The sequence below is a fragment of the Colias philodice genome, chromosome 26 (genome assembly GCF_061535455.1).
Source record: "Colias philodice isolate Cphi_HAF_F1 chromosome 26, ilColPhil1 Martin Lab GWU primary, whole genome shotgun sequence".
NCBI classification, from domain to species: Eukaryota; Metazoa; Arthropoda; class Insecta; order Lepidoptera; family Pieridae; genus Colias; species Colias philodice.
In genome coordinates this window covers 4,298,486-4,319,065 of record NC_143111.1, presented here as the reverse complement: position 1 = coordinate 4,319,065, position 20,580 = coordinate 4,298,486, and the positions used below count along the sequence as shown (strand labels likewise).

General features: G+C 31.9%; 1 protein-coding gene across 4 annotated transcripts in view; it reads right to left on the bottom strand.

Moving 5' to 3' along the window:
* LOC149476867 (xibalbin-1-like) overlaps window positions 1-20,580 on the bottom strand; it is a 65,099-nt gene that overhangs the window by 29,118 nt on the left and 15,401 nt on the right. For 2 of the 4 annotated variants that reach the window (XM_089711266.1, XM_089711270.1), the window contains exon 1: window positions 18,213-18,340. The exons of 1 other annotated variant lie outside the window; for it this stretch is intronic. The gene's annotated coding sequence lies outside the window, so the exon portion shown is untranslated. Of the gene's footprint in view, window positions 1-18,130; window positions 18,341-20,580 lie in introns of those variants that run through there. One more of the 4 variants, XM_089711269.1, reaches the window with a different exon arrangement.

Sequence of the window (20,580 nt, the reverse complement as noted above, 5' to 3'; positions counted from 1 at the left end):
TTATTAGTTTCCTTGGTAAAAATTGTAAAAGTTCATCCTCGGTAAACAAAACAAAGTAAATAAAAATGAATTCTTTAAAAAAGATTACTTACATATACCTAAGCAGAAATGATTTAAATGTCTTCACTGTATTTTTTAATTGATTAAAACGCGAGTGCATTAAAATGGTGAAACGATGCATCTGCCCATTACTTTTGTACAATATATTTGTTATAATATATGTGAATTTATTAAGTTCATAATTCCAATATAATCCCATAATGAAGGCAAAATTAATATAGTCTCTTTTAATTTGAAGAGTTATATATTTTTATATTGGCTTTGGGTTGTGGCTGTTTGCTAAAAAAGGATTAATTTGTGGTTTAACACAACCCGGACACTCGCGACAAAATGTATGAAATAAACGCGTTCTAAATTCTAATAAGCTATTTCGCACACATAAATAAGTACGTGTAATGTGTATGTGAATAACTGTGCTTGTGTGTGTAAGACATGCCATGCCATGCCAGGGTTAGCGCCATTTTGTTTTAATCGTAGTGAATTTGGAAGTATTTGTAAATATTCAGCTTTTGTTTACATTCAGTGCATAGAGTTAGTGCTTATTATACTTTGGTTTAACTGTAATATCAAATTCATAATTTCAAATTTAATAAGAATTAAGAATTAATAAAAAAAATTGACGGTATTACAATGACACCATTCAAACCAGACTGTATATTATTTTATCTCAACCAACAAAAACTTATCATGGATAGATCATAATCACACCCCGGACACTCCATACAAAATTATCGTTTTGACAGTCACACTGTAGAGAGTGCAAATGTGTGCGTTAACGCTTTAGGGTTCGCACATTAATTGTGACTAGCGTAAAGAAATTCGCAATATCTAACCATTTTCTACGAAAAACGATAATCTCAAATCCAAAATAATAAAATTACTTTAAGTCAATTTGATTAATGTTGTCAATCTTCGTTGCGTGTGTTGCGTATCGTCCTTACGGAAAAATGCGGGCCATCTATAGCGTGATCGTGCGGGGTGAGGTAAGTGTTTAATTTTGGCGGGAGGTGGAGAGTGTCCGTTCTGTAGCGTTTAGCTACTACATATTAGATTTGTATTCTGTGTCATATATATATTTTTTTATATATATTTTTTTTTTAATATTAAGACGGACCTCAACCGCCGGTGCAGCCTGAAAATCAGCGCTGTTTTTGTGCAACATTTTGCTGAGGCTGTATCCGTTTGCTAATCTTAAGATAAATTTTGTAATGTTGTTTTGGCTGTGTTTTTTGCAATAAATTTATTTTCTTTCTTTCTTTCTTTCTTTCTTTCATATAATATTAACAATATACACCCTCTAAATACGTAAATCTTGAAGTTAATTAAAATCACATGTAATCTACACGATCTAGTTAACGTCACGTTTCAATATGATATATTTGCATATCTATACGACGTGGATAGGTGAACATAAATTAATGAATTCAAAGAGGCTTATACTCGCATTATCGTCAACCTTGGGCGTGCTCGGGGGATTTGTTGTGAATTACCTTTGTTTAATTTCGTAGATAGCGGTTATCGGGTCATTATGATTGTTAAAGGGAATTGTTGTATATCATGAATGTGTTACATTTTAGTACTAGGTAAAAGTTGAAAATGTTAAATGAGTTGTAGTGTATAAATGAGTGTACCTACCTAATAGTTATTTAAAAATGTTCAATAAGCGGTTGAAACTCGAAATCCTTGATAGACTAGGTTATAGATTTAGATTTCACCATGATTTCAGTCACCACATTTAACACGAGTATTATATATTCAAAAATGGTTATCTTCTTTTAAAATACTAGTAAGTTGGGCATCAATGTCACATGATAGTAAGTATAGAAATATACAGAAACAAAAATTATTTATTACAAGGTTATTGATGGTACGAAATATAACAATGCCAAAGCTTTGTCAAATATTTTAAAGAAATTGTTAATATGTTTTGGTCAGCAGAAACTTCACCTTCAAGAAAGGTGAACTGGACGGATTTTGTGCCAAGTTTAGGATCTGTAGTGACGCTAACAGAAGAGAGGCGTCAATTTAGTTAGATATTTTTATTATGTTATCATGTTAAGGGCCGGCGCCCACTGCCGGCACGGCACGGCATGGCACGGCAGAGCATCCCGCGGCGTGCAATGGCATCCCGCGGCGTGCAGTGGCATCCCGCGGCATTCAGTGGCATGCCGTAGCATCCTGCTAAAAGCCCAGCCACTCTGGCATCCATCAGTTTTGCTCCGCGCTAATGCTGCATAAGTTTCAACCTTATTTCAACTAGCTAGTAATCATAATTACTCGACCCCAAAGTGACGCATACGCCTCGCGGGATGCAATGGCGCGCCGCGGCATCCCTTGGAATAAAACAGCAAGACACGTCATGCCACCGCATCCCGCGGCGTGCCGCGTCATGCTGCAGCATCCTGCAACACGTCGCGGCATCGAAATAAAGTAACTTGAATTCTAAACTGATTGAAATAATTAGGTTCAAAATAACTTCATTAGTAATAAAAACCTCTGCCCTGCCATGCCATGCCGCGCCGGCCCTTACGAAGAAGGGAGAAGTTGATAATTGACGTTTTAGAGGACATGAGTAGCAGGCGTTGTTAAAAATAGACACAGTCCAATTTAAGAAGTGATCTGAAGTTGAGTTGTACAAATCAAGCAGAGAAAAATTGTAGCTTTTCATAAAAACAACACTGTTAGGTGTCTTCAAAAGGTGATAAAAAATGCAAATAAATTGCTACATTCATAAAACTCAAAGTAATATAACACTTTATCGCCTCATAAATAATATTTGGTTATTGGAGGCGTCGAAATAATGTCCAATATCCTTCTATTAAGCCGCTAAAATAAAGAAAAACTGATCACGATGAATAATTTTTTACTGTCAATTGGTTTCTTAGAATTTTCGGAAGATTCTTTCCTTGAGAAATCTCTTGGGGATTTTATCAGCCCTTCTTTTGTTATTATGTAAACCCATGCGTTACATAAGCAAGTTTTCTCTTTCACACATAGATGTGTATTTTAAAGGTAAAAGTGTTATGCGAAATATGTTAACTAGATGTGTCCCGTGGTTTTACCCACATTGCTCTGCTACCGCGATAAATGGACTATTTAACAATGAAATTTTTTTCAAATCGAACCCGTGGTTCCTGAGATTAGAGCGCTCAAGCAAACAAACCAATTCTTCAGCTTTGTAATATTATCTAGTATATATAGGTTAATAATAAATATGTAAAAAGTCAACTAATTAGTGGTCTGATTGTTTTCATAATCAATTTAAAAGTAATTATTGCATACTAATTAATATCGATACCCCAAAACATATTTACTCTGAAGTTATTAATTGCGTTGCAGAGCGAACGTTTATTTAATTAATTTGTAAAATTCAGTTTTGGTTTCAATCAAATTATATAAAGTGTGATTTCGTTTTACTCAATATAACATTAATTAAAAAAGTATAAATAACTGGGTATATGTATTTAGTACTATGACACTTGACTAGTTTTCAGGGTGTAGGTATTTTTCACATAATATGATGGATCGTGTACATTTATTTTAAGGTTAAAAGAAAAAGGAGAATGGGCAAATTGGGCCTGAAACTTGGGCTAAGACCAATACACACGAAATATTGTTTTTGTGATAGATCATTACACATACCTAACGAAAAAAATAAAATAAAAAAATAAATCGACCGGGTTCTTGTACAGTCAAGGCAAAAAGTTTTATTTATTTTGCGCACAATAACGGTGTTTTTAATTCGAGTGAAGTAAATATAAACCTAAATGTCATTGGAGTGACTGAGTTTAACCATAAAAAACGTCTAACTACGTTGAAATATAATAAACACGGTATAGGTACCTGTTACAAAACATAATATTAGTGTATTTTGGTTATTAGAAGGCTTCAGATTAGTACGTCTTTGTAAGTGAAAGTGAATAGGAGTAACATAAAGATATTGTCATTGTCTTGCAACAGTTATTAATTGAAAAAAAATAGTATACACAAAGTAATAAAACTTGATGTGACTGTACAAAAACCCGGTTGATTATTTTTTTATATATATTTTTCCCGTTATGTATGTGTTATGATCTATTATAAAATCAATATCTCATGTGTATTGGTCCAACTCAAGTGTTCAGGCCCAACTTCCATAGTAAAATGCCCATTCTCCTTTATAGGATAATAAAATCTGTAACCTTACTCTTAGAAATGTAAGCTAAATATTTATGTTTGTGTACGATAAGTGGTGACAGCAATTTTCCTTTCAATCCTAAACCCCAACCTGATTGCAAATTCCATTTTAAATTGGCAATTAATTGTCGTGGATTAGATGCCGACATTGCCTTATCAATGGTGTTTCCTTTACAACCAATGTATGTATGCCTATATACAGAATATGCATATTTACGAATATACAGGGTGTGGCGTAATGAATAGATATGGCATCAGAGAGTAAAGAACGTCGTGCTATTTTATGTTAATTAAAAGACAGATGAACAAACATTTAACAGTAAACAGTTATTTAACAGTTAACAGTTGTGCTACCTTGTTGTAAAATAAAGAAATATATAATCGGTACTAGAAAGTTATGCATATCAATGTATGTCGATATTTCAGTGGTTAGGTCTTAGAAGAAGAAGAAAACAGTTTTTTTCTGTTTAGTTAAGGATACCCGTTTAAAAACAATGTCATGTCTTATTCCACTACTTTGCAGCGGGCTACATATTTCATCTTGCCTTTGAACAAGCTTTGAACACTTAAAGTGTTCTGTACAAAAATCTAAACAAAAACGAGTGTGTCAAAAGTGTCCTAGTTGCAAAGCCACATAGTTTCAACCACGCCGCTTGTTTCTTTAATATATGTATGTATTTTCTAAACGCTCACTGCGTTTCACAATTTTTTTAAGTATATGAAAAATGAATAAAGTTTATAATTACTGGTTTTATAAAGCATTGTTTTTAATTAATATTATGCGACACAATTTGTTAAAGTAGTGCGTTTGAAGTTGAGTACGGTTCGCAATTTTAAATAAATTTTCTTAACATTTTAATACAAATTTAATTTCCTAAAAGCTCAACAATATTTAAAAATATTTCGCCCGGCATTATCCAGTGAAAATATGCTCATATTTCTAGAATCCCATTGCGCGCTGCGGACGCACTCGTCACGCTGTTAAGTAATTCTAACATATTTTTAATTTAATGATATGCCTTATATATCGCCTTTTTCATAATAGGCGTCATAAATAATTTCCACAGTATCGATCTATTATATAATTTATTTAAATAGCCTTGCTTACGATCGATGGGGTGAACTACACAATTTAGACTCACCTAGTCTCAATCGAAGTTAATACATATCTACAATATTTTATATAGAAAATATATCAACTGTCTTAAGAGCTTATTATTTGTTCTGAAGCTTCGTACGTATTTATATTTTTCTTTTAGATAAAGACACGTGTATTGACGAGAATAATATTTTTACTTAAAATTTTCCTCATAACAACTTCAAAAGAATAATAAAACGTGAGTCGAACCGTCTTGACACAAATATCTTGAGCTATTTGCTCCCAGTGCTGACTCCAAAAGATCTGGATTGAATGATACCTCGTAAAGCATGTAACGACTTTGAAGATCAAATAAAAATTACCCTAAAAACGTAAGGAATAAAGTTCAAAATACAATGATTGTGTTAGTGGATAAAATTGAAGACAAATTTTATTACAATCTAGTTGAACGTATGGAATTTCTCGGAATTATGTCGATAAATTTGATCATCTTTATTTAAACATCTAATAAAGTGGTTGAATAATATTTTATTACCAGGAGTTGCCCTGGAATCGAATTACTAGAAGTAAAAACACACCAGTATTAATTGACTTGTGAGGGACATGAACTCATTTTAATTAAATCATTAATTAATAATAATTAATGTGAAATGAACACAGCAGTAAAATTAATCATATTTGTAGAAATAATAATTAATGGTAATATAATATCCTTTTTACATATTCAGGTGCCCATGTTTAGTACAATCGAATTTGACCACGCTATCTATTGAAAATTGAATTGAATTGAATCTAGTCATAATAACTCTTTAAAATTAAAAATGATTATAAAAGGATCCTCAATTGCGATTAATTAAAAGAAAATAGTTTCAAAATATGAGGTTTAATATTTGACATAGTGGATGGAAAAACTATATTAATATACTTTTAAGAAAAAAAATAACTTCAAGGACATGAAAGGAATAAAAAAGATTTCTTCAACAGATGTCTCATCCGTATCCCTTTTCATGCTACAAGTATTGCCAGTTATAAAATATTTTTCATAAAACTACAAAGTAACTATCAATTGTAATTAGTCTGAGAAGCACTTAGCTAAAAGTCCGCGCTTCGGTTAAAAGCGTCGTTATAGACTTCATAATTTCGCCACAAAGTAATGTAGATACCGTAAATACCTTTTTTCAGGTAGCTAATAACCGTCTTTCGGTACGGGGATTACTTTATAGTCTATGGAATTGTTATTATCTGTATACCGTTGCGGTTATATAATACCGGTATCGATCGGTACGGATTTGATAAACGATTTTTGTGATATCTAACTTCAAATTTTGAAATACTGAAAACCTTTTTCTTTGATTATAAAAATGATAGGTATTAAATATGAAAATAAAACAAACGATAAACGTATTTTTAACCTAACTAAGCGCACTTTCAGTCTATGGCTAAGACTAATGTGGAAGGCGTCGGTCGTCTCTAGCACAGGTTTATACCTAGTTGAGGCGATCGTCGAGTTTGTATAATTTATGTCAATGTATTGTTACTCAATAAATGATTTTTATTTATTTATTTATTTATTTTTACACTAAACGGCATAATCAAGTAGCTATATGACATACGTATATTAAGGACTTTCTAACCCACGATATCAAATTAAACTCGATATTTCATATTATGAACTTATCAAGTAATTTATCTACGTTAGATACCTATCATCTCACCGGATACTTTTTAGTTAACATATTACATACCGCATATTTCCCTTACAGTCAGACTGGAATCTTAATCTTTCTTAATACTATTATAAAGGCGAAAGTTTGTAAGGATGCATGGATGTATGGATGTATGGATGTATGGATGTTTGTTACTCTTTCACGTAAAAACTACTGAACTGATTACAATGAAATTTAGCACACATATAGAGTGTAACTTGGATTAACACATAGGATAGGTTTTATCCCGGAAATCCCACGGGAACGGGAACTAAGCGGGTTTTCCTTTGAAAACGCGGGCGAAGCCGCGGGTGGAAATCTAGTATATTATAATATTTTGTGGCTACATCACTAGAAAAACCTTTCTTTCTTCCCAATTTTCAAATATATGCAAATATAATTATGTTTTGCTTGCATTTCAAATTGATCTTCATTTTGCCCGATTAAGTATGCTATTTTCATAAGGAGGCTTTAAAAAGAGCTTTAAATAACAAAATTGCCGCTTAAAATATTGAAGATGCTGGAAAATCCATTTATGTCTGTTGATCTAGCACTCGTCTTGATCATTGACGAAGTTAAAACAAGCTCCGAATTTCAAGTACCAGAAACCTGCCTTTGTACCATGACGTCTTAAAGCAGTATTATTTCCAATGTGGAAAAATGACAGCGCTATATAGATCGACTAGCGCCATCTCTCTCCCACACTGGAAGTAACACTGCTACAAGACATCATGGTAACGGTCGCTATTGTTTGCTAAACAATGACTCTCAAGGACTAGAGTAGTACTTAAGTACCTTTGTCCCGGCTTCCATCAATTTTGGGATAGCATTCGTTTGAACGTGAATATTACGTAAAGGAATATTACGGGTTGGGAAACGCATCTAGCTTATTGATCGTCGGTTCGTTGCTATGCAGTGGTAGATAATAGAATGTTTCTACGTTTTTTAAAGGATAATAAAGAAATATTTAATCCAGAATATAACGAATATTAAGTATTCTTTTATGGGGTTCGTGGTTAAGTTGTTTGTAATTGTCTTTAATAATTTTTGTATTGAGTTTTGTAGCTGTAGTGTTGTACTATTAGTAGATATACCACTATATGGACTACAATTTTTTATTTTAAATTTAAAATGGACCACCATTTTTTAAGTTTGAGTATAGCTATTTGTTTAATTGCTACTAAGAGCGAGCGCGCACGAGCAACTTTGTCTCCGCAACTATTTTGTCTCTCCCATCAATTTGTATGGGGAGTTGCGTCGCTACGTGCGCGCACTTTCATACTAGCCCATGGGTGGAGAGACAAAATAGTTGCGGAGACAAAATAGTTGCGGAGACAAAGTTGCTCGTGCGCGCTCGCTCTACGTATTTGTAGAAATTTATACGTAGGTAACCATCTTTCATGTTTTACGGAATATTCGTCTTAAAGTAGAATATTGAAGATTTAGAATTAAAATACAAAATTCGATTGATATATTATATTATATCTAATAAAATTTTAAATTACCTTACCATATTTTGTACCTACATTAATGAGAGTAAATCAAACATGCGTCGGGAAAGGAGCCAAAATCAAGAAGTTCAATTAAATCTTGTATGTAATATGCTAATAACAGGTCATTTGCATACTTTTAGCAGAATTTAATTAAAACTTAAAGCTGAACGTTTGTTCCAAGTTACATTTGTTTGTAGACATTAGGGAGATTTGAACAGGAATGGTAGATCTTGCAGGTTATAACGAAAATCATCTAGGAAACTAATATCTTCCATTGTTGAGAATTATTAACAGCATTTCTATATTTAGAGTTAACGAAATATAAGTTGTGTGAAATTAAGACCAATAAACGTTTTATAAACAAAATATTTCGTTCATTATATTATCTTAAATTTGTGTGTAATTGCAGTTCAGTGGTCGAATCGAAAATAGTTTAAATATCCCTAACAGGGAACCAACACAGAAAAGTACAAAAAATAGCTTTCACGCAAAATGTGACCCTTTTAGTAAAAGTCCTAATGTGTCTATATGACCTTAATTGCGGCCTAAGAGACTACTCACTTTCTAAGTTCTAACTCACACGAGCTGTCCAAATAATTTAGCATTAAAGTAACATCTGGTCCCAGAGCATTTTTACGTTTTCCCTTTAAAGTTCCGACCCTTGGGAGGTAATCCACTTTCAGCCGATTTTCCTAACACTAAGTAAATTTATGGAGAAACTGATACTCTTTTATGTATACGAAAATGGATATTAATTTTCTTAACGCTTATCAAATGCTCATTCTGTAATGGAACACTTGAAATATTAAATATTGAAAGAATCCTACTATACTATTATAAAGGCGAATGTTTGTATGGATGTATGGATGTTTGTTACTCTTTCACGTAAAAACTACTGAACCGATTACAATGAAATTTAGCACACATATAGAGGGTAACTTGGATTAACAAATAGGATAGGTTTTATCCCAGAAATCCCACGGGAACGGGAACTATGCGAGTATTTCTTTGAAAACGCGGGCGAAGCCGCGGGCGAAAATCTAACCTAATAATAATAGAAAGCTATTAGCTATTACCGAAACCTTTATGTTTTATTATCTCTATAAATTAATATTAATATTATTTTACTTTTTGCCGAGATTTAAGTTTAATCATTTAAAAAGGTAGGGTTGTTGCTACATAAATTTATTTTCATATATTCAGAATAGTAATAAAACTGTAGTGTATTTAAAAGAAAAAACAAAATAGACCTCTAGACATAGTAAAGGTTATATTAACTGAATAAAAATATATTTGTGTTTCTTTATCTTTTTATAATTTGTGTTATCATAAAGTTGTGAGAAAATTCTTTATAATAGAAAATTTATTAGAAACATTTTACGAGACAAAATTGAGATAAAATACAACACATTCACAGCTCATAACGCACGAATGCAAAGTAGGTGAAACAGTCTCAATGCGAGTATTATAGCAGGAAATACAAAAGTTCAGCTACATTGTTTTCAAAGTTATATTTTCAAATGCAATTTGGCACGCACGCAAACTATCTCCATAACATAGTATAAAGAAAGAAGTAGGCTAACTCCCGGCGTTTAGGAGCGCACGGTACCTAAACTCGCGAGGCATAGGGTTGTCGTTTGTCACATTGATATCCATACTAATATTATAAATGCGAAAGTAACTCTGTCTGTCTGTCTGACTCAATCACGCCTTAACTACTGAATCAATTTGTATGAAATTTGGTTTAGAGATATTTTGATACCCGAGAAAGGACATAGATAGGTATAGATAGGTTTTATCCCGGAAATCCTACGGGAACAGGTTTTTCTCTGTAAACCCGCGGAAGCCGCGGGCGGAAAGCTAGTTTTAAATAATTGTATAAACAAACACCGATCTCTCACAGCAATAGCGCGGACGTCTCGACACCGGTCCCAGAGTAGAAACCGAGCGGCGTTGTAGAACGAGGAGAACCGGGGGCATGGCCAAGCGTTCCTCGTACATACAAACAGCGCGATGTACCTTTGTTCGAAGATAACTTACTTCTCTCTTTATACTATGTCCATAGTCTCGTATAGTTTATATAAGTACGTGTATGTTTGACCTAAATAACCATATTGGTGGGTCAGCTAACGTCGCCTTTAAACATGTCAAGCTCTACGAATTTTCGATAGAACTTAATGAACTCTTTACTTTAAAATACCGTTATAATTTTAGTGGCATAAATTAAAACGAGCACTCTATAACGTGATTTAATTGAGTACTGCGTTAGTGGAAAGTACTGTGAATATTATATACGTCTAGTTACTTTAATATAACTTAATTCTAAATTAAAGTTTTTGAGGCGAATATTCATTCAATTTTTCAAAAGCGTTGATGAGTTAATTTTTAAAGGACTGGTATAATAAAGACGTTTACGTTATAGGATTTAAATGAATATTAAATTAATACCAAGGATATTAATAATAACTTTGGTATTAATAAGTAAAATATAACATTTATAAATATACAAGTTAAACACAACGTAATAATTAACAAAGACATGAAAAAATTCAGGTGATATTAATAAAAAGTGTAAAAGTTAAGTGTGACTTGTGAGTGTTTGGACAGTACTTTGTTCTGCCAAAAACTCGCTGCCAAATTACATTGAAATCTTAACGATGTTAATAAAAGTTCACTTGCATTGCTGTTTCAAGTATTGACCTAACCTAGATGTACATTGTCATCTACAACCGAATCAACATTGTTTACACAATGCTTCAATTGTATCCAATCCGAGTCGATTGAATCAAGTAGTTTGAAGAGGGTAGATTTGGTTGTAGGAAGGATCTTTGTTTATAAACTTTATGCTATTGAAATCAGCGTCAAACTCAAGTCTTTTTAGGTCTAAATAGACTTTAAAACAATAAGGACTTAAGACTAAAATTTGAATAGATGAAGTGCTGAATTCATAGCGTTATTTTATTATTCGGATTTGTTTTTGTAATTTATTTTTTTTATAAATTGAAGCATTGATTCAATCATTCAGTATTCGGAATACAATATTTAATTACTAGGTAGAAATAAGAAGGTACTGGTGCGGTAACATTTCATTACCACATTATTGGTTGACTGACTGGATTCTCAGAATTTTACACGAAGTAAAATAAATAAAGAGTACCGTACACGTGTACAAAGGATTTAAACCTTCATAGCGGTTTCTTTCAAGTACATTCCAAGCCCTTTATATCACGTTTGCGGAGGTGTGAATTTCATTATTTTTATTTGGTATAGGTAGTAATGTAATGGATTCCTGTGAACTGTTACATATTTATGTTTCTTTGATATAATTCTTTTGAAGATTGTAACTGAAAATAACGATATTTCCCGGTGGAGTGAAATGTTATTTAGCTTCAAAAGCAAAAGTATATGTTTTACTGATGATGAACATGTATGAATTTATTTTTAAATTCAATGAATACTGAGAAGGGGGATCCGAAAATTAAACATCGAATGTACTATCTACTAATATGCGAAACTTCATGAAAAATGGCTCATCAAAGCTGTAATTTCAGGAAATTAGGCAGATATTTTCTGATAAATAATTAACTAGGTACATTTTGTATGACTAAAAAAAATCTTTGGAAAGATTTGATAAAAAAAATTTACATTTTGTAAGACTAAAAAATAAGCCGCGTGCTAAAAGAATTCTATACATAGGAGAGTTAACGCGTAGTTAACTCTATGTCTATCCAATATCCATCAACTTATGAACAACAATAAAAGTTTATGTAGGTTATTGTGATATTTATTATTAGTTTGTGAAACTACACCTGGATAACAGTTTTATGATCGGATCGATCAAACACTCTATTTGAGTAGCGATTGGAGTGATAAAGTGACGTCATATATGTTTGAACCATTATATTAAAAGTGACAAGGCGAAAGGAACATTTTTTTCATATATTTTCTTTATATCCGCTCCTACGATTTTTTTTATAAACCGTGGAACCATTATATAAATAAGGTACCTATCGACCTACAAGTACTTTTTAAACATTAGCTGTTTTTGAAGTAAAAATTGGCCAACAATTTTCCGCAGATCAAACAACAGGGTAACAATCTATTTTCTATTAAGGACCACAAGTACAACAAATAGACACTTAAAGTTCAAAATTTCTCCGGTCACAACATTTATAAATATATACTTCAATAATAGAAGTTAAAGTATTCAAAATAACATTGTGTACCTTGTTAAAAATATCATGTTATTCAAAGATGTCCTTGATAGATAAAAGGACAGAAAAATTCGATACCTCGTATAGTAGCGGGAAGGCGGAATGATCGCGATGTCGTAATAGACATTTAAATATAATAAAATATAAAATATGCGTATTATTTTCTTAGTTTGTATGTTTTTAATAGTAGGATTTGATCGTCTTGTTATACTGAGGAATAAAATTTTAGTTCTGTGTGAAGAATGGAAATAACTATGCTATAGCTAATAATAATAATAATATAAGAAGTCCGTATTTGGAAGCTTTAGATAATATAATTAGATAACCTTTACAGTTATAGTAGATAGTATATAAAATAGTTTTTTATTGATTTGTGTGACTATTTCCATAAATTGGAACATTAAACGTTTGATATCGATACAAATATACAATACTGTCTGTATCAAATTGTCGAGCAAAATAATGTTATACCAACTTTGGACTCAAGTTTACGAGTTTATACTGCATATAGGTACCCAACTTTGTTACACGGAATATAGTTAATCAGTGTTTTATACAGCCAACTAGAAGACTAGACTTCAGTTTCTCAAAGTACAACTTTGTAAACTTGCTAACAGTGATCTGTCAGAGGATTAAACCCGAGTTAAATCTATCCACTATAAACCACAGGGGAATTCTCTTGTTTATAACGCTTGGAGATTAATTAATTTTCGACTTTGTGCTCCACAACTTAAACTGCATTTTAACTTTGGTAATGAAGCTTGTATATTTAATTAATTTATTATAGAACATGTCTCTCTCTATAATTGAATTGTAACATCATGGATGATAGAAATTCAAAAAGCTTTGGCGAATTTTTAACTCAATTTTTCAGTATACTGTACAGCCTGACATCAATTGAGCCTAACATTTTCCCCAAAATATAAGTAACACGAGATTCCTTTTTAAACATTATTATTTATTTATTTATTGGTTTACCAACTTTTGTTTATATTTTTACATTTTTACAAAAGTTTAGATACACAAAATAAACAAACATGGTTAATGTAACAAACACTTACTGGCAAACACAGCATGCAAAAACGTTAAACCAGTTTATTTTTTAAGTACACAAAAAAAATTATATATAAGAACAGGAAAAAAACATCAACTACATTGTCGTTCAAAATACCCGTATTATAGGTTCATACCCTACAGCAAAAGTAATTTTTTTAGAAATTGTGGGTTCCCAATACAAACAAATCATTTTAAAAGCCAGTAGACGATTCTTAACCAATTTCATTTTCAATTAAAAAGTTAATAAACCTTAACTATAATGCTAGTACAATAACTTGAAGAACTGATGAGTTATAAAGGATTATCAACAGCTCATAATGTGAGTAAAGCCAGCCACATAATGGCCGAATGATATTGTTAAGATGGCGGACTGTTTAGTGTGTGACAGGGAATTATTTTATATGGAGGTATAATAAAGGTTCGCAGTTATGTTTCATGTGTTAAAAGTTTAGTGAAATAAGTATCTAAATCATGGTACTAGCATGTCCAATGTGAAGATTATTTGAAGAACTGTGATTAAAATGCGTAATAATAATTAGGTATTTAACGATCTTTATCTGTATAAATAGAGAAAGAGTGAGTTATAAGAAGAGAAGTAAGCTTTTAACTAACCAATTGGTGACTATCTAGCTTTTATTGTTTTAACATTATTTTAACCACATTTATCATAATATTTACATTCATTTTATACCAATCGACTATCCTATTAACTAACAAGTTAACAACCCATACATTTAATAAACTACTATCATAAAACTCCAGTTAACCCTAAAACAATTATTCTTTACTTTTGAAAATTAAACCCGTAGGTACATTGGGGCAAATGTTTTAACCATAGAAATCTAAATAACAAGACACATAGAAGTGCTTTATTGTCATAATTCGTATGAAAACCGCTGTCGCCAAAATCAACACATTCAAACCGAAAGCTAAACAGTACACACAAGTAAACTATGCCTTTTATTGGACAGCTCGATTTTAGTGAAAACTAACTTAACTATTAAATTAAGCCTTTGAATATGTATCCTAACGCACGAATTTACGGTTTATTTTAGAATAACATCCCTAAGTATATGAGACTTTTTGCTCCAATACGAACAAACGTGATAATAAGAATGGTAGACTGTGTCATTCATTGTTATTTCGATCACTATGGTGACACTCGTAATACTTGTAAATATTCTATAATTTTAAGGAAAAACGGCATTATTTCTAAAAAAAAATATTTTGCGATGAAATATTATTCCTTTATAAGTATAATTACAACTTGTGGAAGAATTTCCGCAATGGGAGTTGGAAAAACACACCATGTATACACTCATACGTCTCCAGAGCAACTGAACAGTGACGAATGCACTGGTGATGTGCAAATCACCTGAGTGGCGACAAGGTCACGCACGCTTACGACTTCTAGTGTCTTGTTATTTAGATTTCTATGGTTTTAACCATAAGAAGCCCGAAGGTCAGCCAATTACGACTTAAGGACACACGAAATAAGAGAACTAAATACATTAGCAAATAAATAATAGGGCTTGGCTGTATTAATTCCTACGACCCTCGAGAGAAGTTGAATATAATATTATACACTCGCTTTTCATTTGTTTTCATTGAGTAAACGAGTATCATAGTGATGTAGGATTGTTATTGATATAATATAATAGTAAATTTAATTTCTATTTAGACTGAGACACTTGTTATCTCTGAGATATCTAATTAATGTTTACTGAAATAATTGTAACTCAAATAATGAAAGCTTTCAACTATAGAATGTTCATAAATGTATTTAATTATAAATGAGTAACGAAATGGGATCAAGCGACACTGCGGGGAACACTTAGTATATTTAGTATTATAATATACTTCAAATAGTATGACATATAAAAGGTAGAACAACGAAGGCGCGGGCAATAAACTTTTTAATTTGTATTCATATATTCAAAGCAGTTTCGTATTTAACTAACATTCTTCAAAAACGTGTGAAATAAAGCTTTTCATTCTTACCATCAATTAATATCAACGAACTAAAACAATGCTCACGAATTACCGCCACAGATTAGTTAATAGTACTGCTATCACAAAACAACATGTACTAATAATATAGACCGTTTGTATTTTTGTTTAAACGCGCTAAATTTTCGTTACTTATGTACGTAAAACCTAGAACCAATATTCACTACGGGTGCTACGGGCACACTCCGGGCGGAAAACGAGTGTTCAATAAAAGAAAATGTGCGATCACCAAGCTTTTTAAGTTATGCTCTCATAACTTAAAAAGCTTGGTGATAGCTTGGCTGAACCAAACATACGTCATTAAATGGAATTTTTGAAATTATCGAAACATTAAACTTTATCCTAAAATACAAAATTGTATGTGTGAACATAAATTAACAAAACAGGAACTCCCAGAGCATAATTCGAACCGTATAATTGGATAGTTTTAATAATTACGAATTATCCACCTGGCTTGCTACACTTTAATTAATTTTACTAAATCCTGATTATAATGTGATTGTTAAAGTTTTGGACGTGTTTGTCAATCAAAATCTTAACATATTGTCGTTCTACATATTTGGTATAGGGGCAAAATAGATAAATCGTTATCGTCGTACCAATGTATAAAATAACATGATAAAAATTTTGTATAATTCTCTGTTTCCTTTGTAAATATGATGTGAGAATATTTTAAAACGAGATGAAATTTCGAAAAAATAGTTGATCCGTAAAAAATGTAACGTTTATTTGTGAAATGGGTACTCGATGTTATGCGTATAGGTTAGTACCGGTTTATTTAAAACCTACAGAAAAATAGGAGTCAGTCTACTTACATCTGACGGACCTTTGGGAAAAGTAAATTCTTAGAATATATAATTGTATTATAGGCTAACGAAAAAAATGCGTTAAATTGCAAGCACATGTAACAGATCGCAATTTTTCGACAGTTTGCATTCTCGCGAGTTAGTTTTTAATGTAACGATTTTTACAACATAACGGCGACATACATAACGTTTTTCGTGAATATAATGGATATTTAAGACGTATTAGCCCAAAAATTCTGGTACCGTTTCCAATTTATGGATTCCACGTTTATTGCAAAACAAACCTTGACCTCAATAATATCTTGTGCCATTTCTTTGATATTTCTTGTTATTTGAAATCTATATAACATAACGATATGTTTGAAATTTCTTTTCATGATTCTCTAATCTCTTTTGATATAATAATCTTTATTCACTTTTATTTGTGAAAGTGCTGATGAAGGAACGAATAGACGCATGTATCATGTGACACTTTTTTGTATAATAAATAATAATTAGTCGATTTTTATAGAACAAGAATCGCTGATTTTACCTACAAATATTTTTCATAGAAGTAGTAAAATTACGCCTTATATTAGCTATACTTAAATGACTATAAAATACACTAATTGGTGTCTTAGGTCAACGGAGTTAGCCAAAGGGCTCAAAAAGAATAGATTAAATGCGACTATATTTGAAACAGGAAGCTTAAAGCAATATTAAAATTGCTTTACAATATTACCATCAATAAGTACCAATTTTCATAAAATTATCCTGTCTGTTCTCACCAGGGACTGAAATGTAATACAGGATTTCGGTCCTAATTCCGACACCAGGCTTCGTTTAAATTATATTCTTAATTCCCCCGGTATTAAAACCTTTTTTTATGTAATATGCGTTTTTATTTATGGTTTTAAAATTTAAAGCCGATAATATTATGTATTTATAAAAACGGCGGTAGATTGTGCATTAACAAATGTATTGAATTTATTCATTCATTTTATCTACCGCTAATAATCGATTTTATAAGATTAGCAAATTATATTTTAAATTCATAAACGGGTTACATTTTGTATATTTAACCCATAATAGTGATTATTTTAAATAGATATTAAAAAGTATAACGGCATAAACTGTATCACTAATTTGTCCAATTATAGGTAAGTATAGATATTTTATATTTTTTTTCTGAATAGATTTTATAAGAGCTATACTGAAAAATACCGCATTTATACAACAGGTTTTTGTACGATACGTAAATAGCTTTATAAAAACTTAGGATATAATTTCATTACTCAGAACATGGTCCTTCTAATTATTATTCATAACAGCAATCGTGAAATTAAAATATCAAATTCAGCGTTGTCACATAATTCATTAACGTAATTTACAATATTTTTATTCAATTTATTTTTCATGCAAATAAAATTAAAACAGTAATTATCTTTTTATCAATCCATTTTCGAACACGTCGCAACGGTTAAAATTTAATAAAACTTCACCATTCCAAATTCAAATTTCAAAAACTCACCGGCCAGGAACACACACAGATAAAAAAATAAATTAAATTCTAATTCCACATTTAAAATTAAGAACACTAAAAAAATACATACGCGCGCGGTCGTAGTCGAACGGTGTATTTGACGCCACCCCGCCTAGTCGGGTGGCGGTTCAGAGCGCGAATGAATGCAGGAGCCGTACGGTCGCCCTTATACGTGCGCCCTCAACCCCAACGAGATACCGTGGATCGAATTATATAGAGCTGATACAACGTACACAAAACAAGTTTTATAAGGGAATTATTTAACATAACACCTATATGTAACGACTCTATCTTTACCATGCTAGTACCACTTCTCTTTAGGAGCTGAATCGATTTCCGTGCTGTAAGTGTAGTGTATTAAAATTTTAATCATTGGTAATAACAACTCTATATAATTAGAACCGCTGTCGTCCCTGTCACACAGCGGCGGTTGTCAACAAAATGTTATTAGTCGTCTACGCCCGCGCGGAAAAATGTGAAGGAACGAATGTTAACCTCTGAATTGCAAATTCTCAAACTGCATAACAAAGATGCCAGTTGTAACCGATATTTTACTTTTTCATTCGAACCGTATCGGATATCAAAGGGTTTCAAATGAAAAATTCGAAACTTGGTTTAATGAATGCTATTGCTTGGTTTCGTCTTGTAATGAAAGCGTTTGTTTTCGAGTGGATGGACTTTTTCATGCTTTTTTCTAATTTCATTTGCTTTGTGCAGAATTGTTACGTGCTTTTGACACTGTTGTTTTTAAAAGCGCTTTAATAACGGGTATTTTCCTAGGTAGCTGTTGTTATGAATGTTACGATAAGATACATTTAAAGAGATGTAAATATTGATAATTTAATGAAATTATGTAGAGAGGATAAATCTTTCATATGGTTTCATAGTTAAGAAGTGTGTAGGCTTGAGAAATTGATTTTCATTCCATAATTAATTATAAGCTTTATTCGCTATTGTAATATTGAATTGATGTTTATATTTACGAATGAATGTCTTTGGAGTTCTACTATGGAGACTAGAACTATGGAGTTTCTTGCCGGTTCTTCTCCGTAGATACTGCTTTCAGTGTATTTCGTGGTAAATGTTAAAAATATCTGATGACGTTTCAAAAATGCTTCTAGAAAAAGTCTAATTGAATAAATAATGTTTGAGTTTGAGTTTTAGTTTTGATTTATTGAATTAGAAGTGACGTGTTCGTTAAAAATTTATAGATCAAGTTATATTCTCACTCATGAAACGTGAACCAAACAAGGTATTTCGACTACAATAATAACTCTGAATAGATTCCGAGATCTATTTCAACATTCACATCAAACATTCCGTGGTAATACTACTTTATCCACAAAGGTACCACGCCCCCCTCTCAATATAATGACACTATTTCTAACGTACAGAATGGCCCCACTAACGCAGAAATTCAAGCTCTTGGATCGAAATGAATCTTAACTAATAGGGTTTTTTTTTTACAAAAAATGGACTTATGTCCTCTCGTGTCGGGGCAAAGGGTAAAGTACTTATCACGGGTTGGAAAGTTCTATTCAAAAAAGTTGAAGTTAAAATTTTGGTATTACAAAGTTTTGAAACGAAAAGGTAGGTAAGTTTTTACTGTACTTTTTGAACCGATGTCTGGTGGTATTTAATTTAAGACAAGCTATTTTTAGGGTTCCGTAGCCAAAATGGCAAAAACGGAACCCTTATAGTTTCGTCATGTCCGTCTGTCCGTCTGTCCGTCTGTCCGTCTGTCACAGCCGATTTACTCGGAAACTATAAGTACTACAGTGATGAAATTTGATGGGAATATGTGTTGTATGAACCGCTACAAAAATATGACACTAAATAGTAAAAAAAAGAATTGGGGGTGGGGCCCCCCATACATGTAACTGAGGGATGAAATTTTTTTTTTCGATGTACATACCCGTGTGGGGTATCAATGGAAAGGTCTTTTAAAATGATATAAAGTTTTCTAAAAAACATTTTTCTTAAAGTGAACGGTTTTTGAGATATCAGCTCTCAAAGTCGTAAAAAGTATGTCCCCCCCCCTCTATTTTTATAACTACGGGGTATAAAATTCTAAAAAAAATAGAGGTGATGCATGCTAATTAACTCTTTCAACGATTTTTGGTTTGATCAAAGTATCTCTTATAGTTTTTGAGATAGGTTGATTTAACTGTAATTTATTATATTTGCTGCTACGGAACCCTTTGTGCGCGAGCCCGACTCGCACTTGGCCGGTTTTATTAATAAAAAAGTTTCAGTTCGAAAGTCGGGTCATTGAGTTTTTTTATAATATTTTGTAAAATTACATAATTTAAATATTGCATTATAGGTATCACACACAGCTCATACCAAAACCCATCTAGATATTTAAAAACTTTCACTCTATAATAATTGTAATACTAACTACCTAGTTGAACTAGTTGTTCACCGGAAATATAAAG